At 29.7% G+C, this 9,717-nt stretch overlaps 1 long non-coding RNA gene across 1 annotated transcript; it reads right to left on the bottom strand.

The window, feature by feature from the left end:
- Positions 1 to 2,323: 2,323 nt before the first annotated feature.
- Positions 2,324 to 6,465, bottom strand: LOC128042346 (uncharacterized). The gene is made up of 2 exons (XR_008197607.1): positions 6,209 to 6,465; positions 2,324 to 2,682 (listed from the first exon to the last, which is right to left on the bottom strand). It is a non-coding gene; the product is annotated as an uncharacterized LOC128042346 (long non-coding RNA).
- Between the last annotated feature and the right edge of the window lie 3,252 nt (positions 6,466 to 9,717).

Consider the following 9,717-nt stretch of genomic DNA (forward strand, 5'->3'; position numbering starts at 1 on the left):
CAGCAAAACTTTTTGGTAATAATTAAAAGTTTTTTAAGCATTTTCATAATTATATTTAATTCATTAAAATAACTATTTAAAAATTATTAAATGAAAAATATAATTATAATCATTCATATAAATTAAGAAAAAAAAAGGGCGAATCACAAATCTAAGCCAACTAAATTTGATGACATCTCCATTATCCATACTACATCAAACAGATGTGTACACCAAGTAACTAGTTAATTTCCTTACATCAAACACAATTCCACGCATAAGTTTACTCATGAAAAACAAATTTACAAATTTATTATCCCTAAAAAACAACAATTATACACCACCTTACATGAAGTTTGCAAAAGCTTTGGAGGTCATAGTCTTCCATGGAAGCACTTCCTTATTCCTTTCGTGTAACTCGATCTTGTAAGTTTCCCTTATGAATGTACTCAAACACCAAGGCCCCTTCCTCTTAAACATATTAAAAAGTTTTCAATTAATCTAGAAAAAAGGACTTGTTTTTTTATCTTTTTGAAGAGTGAAGCAAAAGACTCACGCAACGTACATAAATCATCGCAGTAACCAAGAAGCTTAACAATGTTGTCATGTTGGAGTCGGAGCCAAATATCTAGTTCTTGTTCAAACACTTGGATAAGTCGATCACCTCTGATGTGGACTTTAACCGCACCTTGTCTTGAATTACCAAACAAGTTAGCCAAGTAGACAATGCTAAAACTTCCTCGACCAATCACAAGTGAGAAATCTTTAGTAACATCTTAATCTCATCCCAACTGAATTTCCTAACAAACCCTTCACCACCAACAACAATATATTTTCCCTTGCTCTTGGTTTCTTTAGGTTGAGCAATTGATGTGGGATTACTTCATCAGAGTTTCTTAAGGCATCTGAACAAGAACCCCATGACAAACAATAAGGCTAGAACCAAGACAAGAGAAACAATGACGAGGATATCAAGTTGAGGGTGAGAGTGGGGTTGAGTTATTTTAAAAGAGTTAAAACTATCCTCATTTTCCTCTGTTACTTTTCCCAAGAAACAAACAATAAGAAGGAGAAAAAAGAAAAAAGAAAACCTTACAAGCTATAGTTTTATGTTGCAAATAAACCAAAAACAAAAAGTGTTTTTGGACTAATTCGAGCAATCCCTAACTTTAGTCAAAAGTAAAAAGAATACCACATCAGTAATTCATTAGTAGAGTAATGGAATTTTTAATGGAAATGACCAATTCGAGCAATTATTTTAATTAGAGTGACTAAATTGACAAAAAAATTTAAAATGACCAAAATAGAAACGTCGTTATTTAAGAGTGACCTGCAGTATGGTTTACCTTTAATAATATAGTTGGTGAGATGTGCTACGAATTACGCATATAACTGAAAGGCATGGATGAAAGAGATGGTCCAAATCCATAAATGGAATAGTAGGAAGATATGTGTACGGATCATTGAAAATGAAATAGTATTAGGAATATGGGCGAAGTCAGAAATTTTTTTTAAGGGGGTCGAAATTAAATTATAATTTTTACGATTATTTTAATAATCTATATCTTTATAATTTTTAAAGAGTTAAATTAAATATTTATTATTTTTAAAGGGGTTAAAGTGTAATTTTACCTTTATTAATATAAAATTTTAAAAATTTTAATGGAGCGTAAATGAAAAATTTTCTATTTGCCCCTGATTAGGAACAAGTACATTGATTCTAACCTACTTTCAGATCTAATCTGTTTCTTTCAATTGTGTACATCATTGGAATTGAAATTTGTATTTAACCGCTAAGAATTTTAGAATATACTCAATTTAATTATCACACTTGTACGAAAGAGCCCAACATTATTATTTATTGGCAGTGCCACTTTGTGTTAGGATCACGCTTTCGATTTCTCAAGGAATTTCTTCAGATTTGAATATTCATCACGGTCGTTTGATAAAGCATTGATAGTTGGAATATTCTTTACTGGGATATTGATGTAGTAATTAACCATGCATTCTCAAAATGAAAAATAGATACCCCTCGTTAGGCTGACCTCATCAGGTTTATGTCCCTAACTAAAAGAGACTAAGACCGATCATACTTCGCCAAGTAATATACTTGGCTAAGCAACATATCTTGCCACGACAAGATTATTGTGGCTCATCATTCACTCATCTGTACTAGAGTCAAATCAAATCATGCTCAAGAGCTCCCATCACTCTAGAACTTCCATAATCGTACGACCCTCAACCTACTAGATGAATTATCCACGATCTCTAACTTAACATCCTTGTCAACAAGACATCAGATGTTGATTAATAAAGATCAAACAAGCTGCAGGCTAGCTAACAATAGATTCAACACCATTCAATATATGTATATTGCCAAATTCAACAATAATGTTCCAAACAACACCGAATGATTCAACCTTAAAACCCTATAGCTGAACTATATATAGTGACAGTAGGAAATGAACATGATATATATGATAATAATTGTTGATCCGTCATGAGGTCAAGGGGCTTCTTCATTTGATGACAGATAAGCTATATAATTCAATATCTTGTAATGAAACATAAGATCACATCACATGATGCACATGCAATGTCATGGCGATGATTTGGACCATCAGAGAGAGAAACCAAATGCTATATGCTGCTGTCAGTGTCACCAAATTTGAGAGATCAGTAAATTTGTACATATTCCTCTCCCTGGAAAGTTAAGTATGTGGCTCTCAGGTTTTGAATTTGATTGATCAACAAGGCTTTTATAGTTTTGATATTATTAATATAATTATTTTTGTTTTGCACAAAAAAAAAAGAAGAAGAACGTATACATATCTTCATTGTTAGTAAATGCACAATGTAATGGTGGGACAATTACTGAATTTAATTCTTATTTCAACTAAGGGCAGTAATTACAAAACAAAAAAAAAGAAGATCATTTGGAATATTGAACCATGAATTCACCACTTTTATATTGCACCATTTTACATGAATTGAAGCAAACCTACTGAATGCACTTCTTGTTTTATATTTGCGATCGTATAGCCTTTTACTTTTACCAATGAACCTTGGGAAGGGTAGAAAGAGCATTTTCAAGCAGAAGACTCAAAACCCCTTCCTTATTATTTCGGGGCTGTAAGCTAATAGTTTTTAACTTTGCCCCTACCCAATAGGGACCAAAAAGCTATATACAAACCAATTTACATGGTATGAATTCTGAAGGACCAGAAATGGTCATCTCATCTTTTTCTACATCTTCAGATATCTATCTAATGTTCAGAAGCAATGTTTCCTTTGCATTTTTTTCCTTAACCCCCAAAATAGTATTTAAATTTTACTTTTTTTTTTCCTCATCTTGGTATTTAATTTCTTTTTGCCACAGGAACTTAAACTATATTTTTTTCTCAAGTTGGTACTGTCGTTAGACAAACCATTAAGTCTATTTAAAAAAAAAAAAAGCTTAACCCATAACTTAGTACTTAATTGATGCCTTTTTCCTATTTTGATACTGATTGCCTTAATTATTTTTTTCTCAAGTCGATAGTTAAATCGCTAAGTCCATTTAAAAAAACAAGCTAATTAAAAATTGACATATGATAAAAAAAAGAAAAAATAATATTTTCTCTTTTATATATTTCCAATTCGATCAAATAATTTATTAAAAAATTCATAAAAATAAATAATACTTTAAAAATAGAGAAAATTAATTCAACTATTTTTTAGCTTGGTTCATCAGTTCAATTCCTATCTCTGTGTAACACCCCTTACCCGTATCCAACACCGGAATAGGGTACGAGGCATTACCAAAACACATACGCTTGTAAACGTATTTAAGTGAGTTATAAAATTTCAACTAAATTAAAACTTTCAAAATAATTAGAATGCTTCTATAACTTTTCACAATATATCCTCAAAATATTATAATCATAATAATTAGGGCCTACGAGACCCGGTACATACTCATACAATTCAATGCTTCATTTCCATTTCATTTAATTCGCAATTTCTCATGCTCACAATTTAGATCATATCACTAGCAATTTCCATTTAATTCACGTACAATTCAATGTCACTAAGTTTAACACTAATACGTATTTACCATTTAACTCAACGTTTATCGATTATATCATTCAATAACACATTTATGAAATTCTTAATTTTGCAATGAAAATATCACTTTAGCTTAAATAACAACATCATCCCGGTATAAATACACTACCACTTATTCATTTACTTTAATTCATTTGGGCCCATTTGTCACTTACCATCCTTAATCAAATTAGGGAACAGTTACGGAAAATTGAGTACTTCACTTTCACTTTGCCATAGTATAACTATGGTCTTACGTATGATCACTTATCACTTGTCCCTGATCAGATAAGTGTAGCCACTTATCACTTTGTTTCTTGATCAGATAAGTGTAGCCACTTATCACTTTGTCTCTTGATCAGATAAGTGTAGCTAAAGCTATCACTTATCACTTTTCACTTGTCACTTGATCGGATAAGTGTAGCCAAGCTATCACTTATCACTTTGTCTCTTGATCGATAAGTATAGCGAAGCTATCACTTATCACTTTCCACTTGTCACTTGATCGGATAAGTGTAGCCAAGCTATCACTTATCACTTTCCACTTGTCACTTGATCGGATAAGTGTAGCCAAGCTATCACCTATCACTTTGTCACTTGATCAGAAGTACTCAAATCCGGCGTTCCGCTCAATTTGATCATTTATTCAATTTTCGCATTTTTATTTTACTCTCTTTTCAACACTAAATACATTTCATCATACATTATATAATTCATGAAATTAACATTTAATCATTAAATTTCAGTCATATGAACTTACTATTTCATTATCTTACCACACTTGTTTCCTATACACATCACACAAGATATAAACATAGCATTCAACCATAGTCACAAGCTAGTATATTTAAACATAACTCTTTTTTGGAACTAACCACATGATAAACCATTCATGAAATTATTTCATGCCAAATCATATACCGAATATACGATACACACATACTATGAAACTTTATTTTCACACATGAGCTTAAACCAAAACCAATAATTCACAAATATAAGCATTATTTCTATTTCATCGTTTATCAATTATAATCAAGCATATGACCAATTATACACAAATCATTCATATACTTCGCAATTTTCCTCCTCTTCCTCTCCATTCCACATCCTTAATGTGTATAACACACTTAAACAACATTAGCTATAATTTTACTATTCACTCACATGTATATTCAAAGCTGTTTATCCGAGTCAGAGTCACTAAATTATTTTTATCCGGAGATACAGAGCTCCAAATTAAGATCCGTTAATTTTACCTAAAACTAGACTCACATACTTTCTTACCATAAAATTTTCAGAATTTTTGGTTCAGCCAAATAGTACAGTTTATTCTTTAAAGTTTCCCCTGTTTTGCTGTCTGACAGTTCCGACCACTCTTCACTAAAAATTAATTATCTCATTGTACAGAATTTGGATGATGTTTTAGTTTGTTTCTTATAAAATAGACTCATTAAGGATTCTAACCATATAAATTATAACTCATAATCATTTTTGTACAATTTTAATGATTTTCCAAATTCAGAACAGGGAACCTGAATTCATTCTGACCTTGTCTCACAAAATCTATTATATCTCATGATTTACAATTTCATTACTTACACCGTTTCTTCTATGAGAAACTAGACTTAATAAGCTTTAATTTCATATTTTATTCACCCTCTAATTCAATTCCCACAATTTTGGTGATTTTTCAAAGTCAGACCACTGCTGCTGCCCAAAACTGTTTAGTGTAATATATTGATTACCAATTTGACTCTAAACTTTTAATACATGATAATTTCGTCCCTAGGCTTGGAAAATGAAATTCTTGCAATATAATCCTTAATTCAAGCCTAGTATTTCTCATACATATCAATAACAGCCCATAGATTCCATGAAATTTTAGAATTTATCCATGATTTCAATACTTTTCAATTTAATCCCTAAAACATGTTTTCATCTAAAATTCTTTAATAAAACACCTTTAAACATCCATTAACATATCAATTTCATCAAAAAATAACAACAATCATATGAACTTATCATTAGTATCTTCCAAAACTTTCAACAAAATGAGAAACTAGTAGAATACTAAGTTGGACCTAATTGTAAAAATCTAAAAATATAAAAATTTCAAGGACAAAGCAAGAATTAAACTTACGTGAAGCCAAAATATGGAATACCAGCTCCAAACCCTCTTCCATGGCTGTCTCCCACCGAAATTTCAAGAAGAAATGGTCTTGAAATGCTTAAAATAAAATTTGGCCACATAAACTTTATTGTAATTCCAATTTTGTCCTTAATACATAAAAATCTTAGATTTTTTTTAACGGTATGTCATCTCAGCCCCTAAATTGGTCCATTTTCTCTTTTAGTCCTTCCTTATTTAATTGTTAAGCTATTTAATCACTTTAGCAAGTTTTGCATCTTTTCAATTTAGTCCTTTTTAATTAATTAACTGCCAAAACATTAAAATTTTCTGACGAAACTTTAACACTACCATATTGACACTCCGTAAATATTTATAAAAATATTTACGGCTCGGTTTATAATATCGAAGTCTCGATACCTCTTTTTCTCAATTTCTTGACTTAATAAATTTTTATAAAATACAAATTACTAATTTAAAAATCTCTTAAAAATCATATTTGGCTCGTAATTATTGATAATAAATTTACGAGCTTATTTTCTGAATTTGGTGATCTCGTACCACTGTTTTCGACATTTTTGAAAATCGGGCTATTACACTCTGGACCAATACCTCAATCGGTTCCCAGTCCAGTTGGTCCTACTGTTAGTGTGATTATGAAAAAAACACTAGTTTTGATCAATGACATAACTCTTTTGATCGTGTCATGTAGAGCAAGTAGGCAGGGAAGCTCGAAAACAAGAGGATAATGCGCTTTAGTACTGTACCCGAATTCACATCCTCTTGCACTAGCAACAATGCCTATGCTAACTGAACTAAAACTCAATTAGTAGGTTATAAATTACTTACTTTAACATTCATTACAACTATTAATTCAGAAAATTCACATTAAATTCCCTTTAAGAAATTTCTCTTCACTCTTGGTTCGTGATGAGTAGAGATTTTGTCGCGGGGATAATGTTTCCACAAACCATCTGCACCATGGTGGGGAAACTATTACCCTAAAGAAGCTTCTTCTTCTCCGCCAAGACAACTCTAACCCATATCATTTTAGACACTTTTTTCAATAAATGAAAGTGAATTTTTTTCTACATTGCCGATATAAAAAATGGTAAAAAGAATCACAATTTAAAACGAATAATGTTGCCCCAAGAAAAGTATAATAAAGTCCACTGTTTTCAATTTATTGTCTTTTTATTTCTGCAGGTTATATTAACTGCATTTTTGTTTTTTTTTTGGTTTCCTTAGTTTATACTGCCTTTCACTTTTGCATGCATTTTCTTGGAGACGCATGGTTGCAAACTTTGATGGCCTCAACTAAGAATTTCAATGGATCTTAAAGAAATGGGTATTGTATTTTTTCACCTTCAACTTATCTGTTTGTATTTAATTGATTTTTAAACATTTTTTAGACTTAATTTATATTCTATCACACACTGTGCTACCTTTATAGTAGCACTATTAAATTTTGTTAGAAATATACATAAATAAGAGTCTAAAAATGTTTAAAAATCAAATAGATAAGTTGAAGGTGAAAAATACAATACCCATCTCTTTAAGATCCATTGAAATTTTAGTTGAGGCCATCAAAGTTTGCAACCATTAGTAAGAGTTTATTCTTTCTAACTAAATTATTTATGTATTTTTTATTGAATGTCTAATTTATTTATGTATCTTTTAAAAATTCTTACCAGAGGTGAATTCAGTTGTTTTGGCTCTCTAGAAAATTCTAAAAATTTAAATTAGTAAAGGTAAAATTGCACTTTGCTACCCTAAAATTATGAAAATTTCATTTAATCCTTTAAAAATTATATAGATATAGACTATTAAAAATTAAATTTTCATTTCAGCTTTGGGCTTAGAGTCCGAATGGCTTTAGGGCCCGGAGGGAGTTTTGAGAAATTCTTGAATAGATTAGTATAATATTATTTAGTTAAATAGATTTACTCAATAAAAAATTATTATCTTTATAAATAAAAATTTTAGTTTTATTAAAATATTTATATTAAATGAATTTATATAACAAAAATAAAAAATAAAGTTTTATATTAAATTACATTATACTATTATGTTTCTATCAATCAAAAGTAAAAGGAAAAATAATTTTAGGGATCAAATTTTAATTATTTATGCTAAAAATTCTATCAAACGCAGATGTGTTATGAAAATTATGCATTTAGAACACAAAAATAATAAAGTATGCATAGTACTATAAATATTATATTAAAATAAAGTTTTGATTTAATGGTAAAATTAGTGTATTAATAATGTAAATAATATGGGTTCATATTCCATCATGCTCAAAATTTTTATTTATTTTAAAAATAAAAAAATTAAGCTACTATAAAATAATATAACTTATTTTAATTATGGAAGAAAATTTTGATAATTTCTTTAATCGAGTTGGTGTCCAAATTCTTGTAATAACAATTCAATCAATGATATAGGTAATAAATAATTTTATGTTTCATATATAAAATTTTATAAATAATACAACTTTTTTGGTGATAACAAGAGGGACATACCCGAAGCAAAACATCAAGGAACAAATGTAGGAAAGGCAACAGGCAACACCGGCCGTGTCAGCAATTAACAGGTTAACAACGCCCGGCGGAGGCTCATTATACACAATCAAACCCCTATCTAACGACAAACTTTCCTTACCAAGCCAGTCTGCAACGAAAATTTCCCCCCTTGGTGCATATTTCAACCGCCATGACCCATCCCTGTTGAGCAACTCTCGTATAGTTTCAATAATACAGAAAAACGGAAGACAGTCACCAGCTCCCTGGGGAATCATTCGCACCGTTGTCTCCGAGTCCGACTCAATCATCACAGCCTTAATGCCAATACTCCACACTACAGAACAGCCATAGAAAATACCCCAAAACTCAGCAAAGGCAATATTACAGTTCCCCAAATTAAACCTAACCACCCAGGCGCCAAGACTGTACATGTTATATATTATATGTGAGCTATTATAGTAAATTTATTGGTTATTAAGAAAAAAATTGAAATATTCTTTTTATAGTTTATACAATGATTTAATAATGAATATTTTTTTATTTGCACTATATTTGAATGATGAAAATAATTTATATACATTAATTATGTGATCTAGTTATTATTTTGAATCATGTTGCTTTGTATTAATTATATAAATTAAAATCATATTTTCTTTTGGTATTCTTCATGTTAATATTTAGGGTTCGTAATTATCCTCTTAATAATGTGGTCTCAAAGATTTAAACTTGCGCCTTACCATTATACTCGATACTTGGTAGTTAAAATTAAAGTTATAAATATGGTAAAAATGTTTTAATTATGATTTGAAAAATTCTTATTATTATAATATTTAAATTGTTAAATAAATTAATATATTTTAATTAGGTTTAAAAATTCAAATAAGGAATATTTATTTATACTGAATATGGTAATTAAAATATATTTTTAAAATTAATGAAAAATTATATAAAAGCGAGTTGAGCACTAACTTGTTCACATATTTGCAATTGAAAGGA

The sequence above is a fragment of the Gossypium raimondii genome, chromosome 7 (assembly GCF_025698545.1).
Source record: "Gossypium raimondii isolate GPD5lz chromosome 7, ASM2569854v1, whole genome shotgun sequence".
NCBI lineage: Eukaryota > Viridiplantae > Streptophyta > Magnoliopsida > Malvales > Malvaceae > Gossypium > Gossypium raimondii.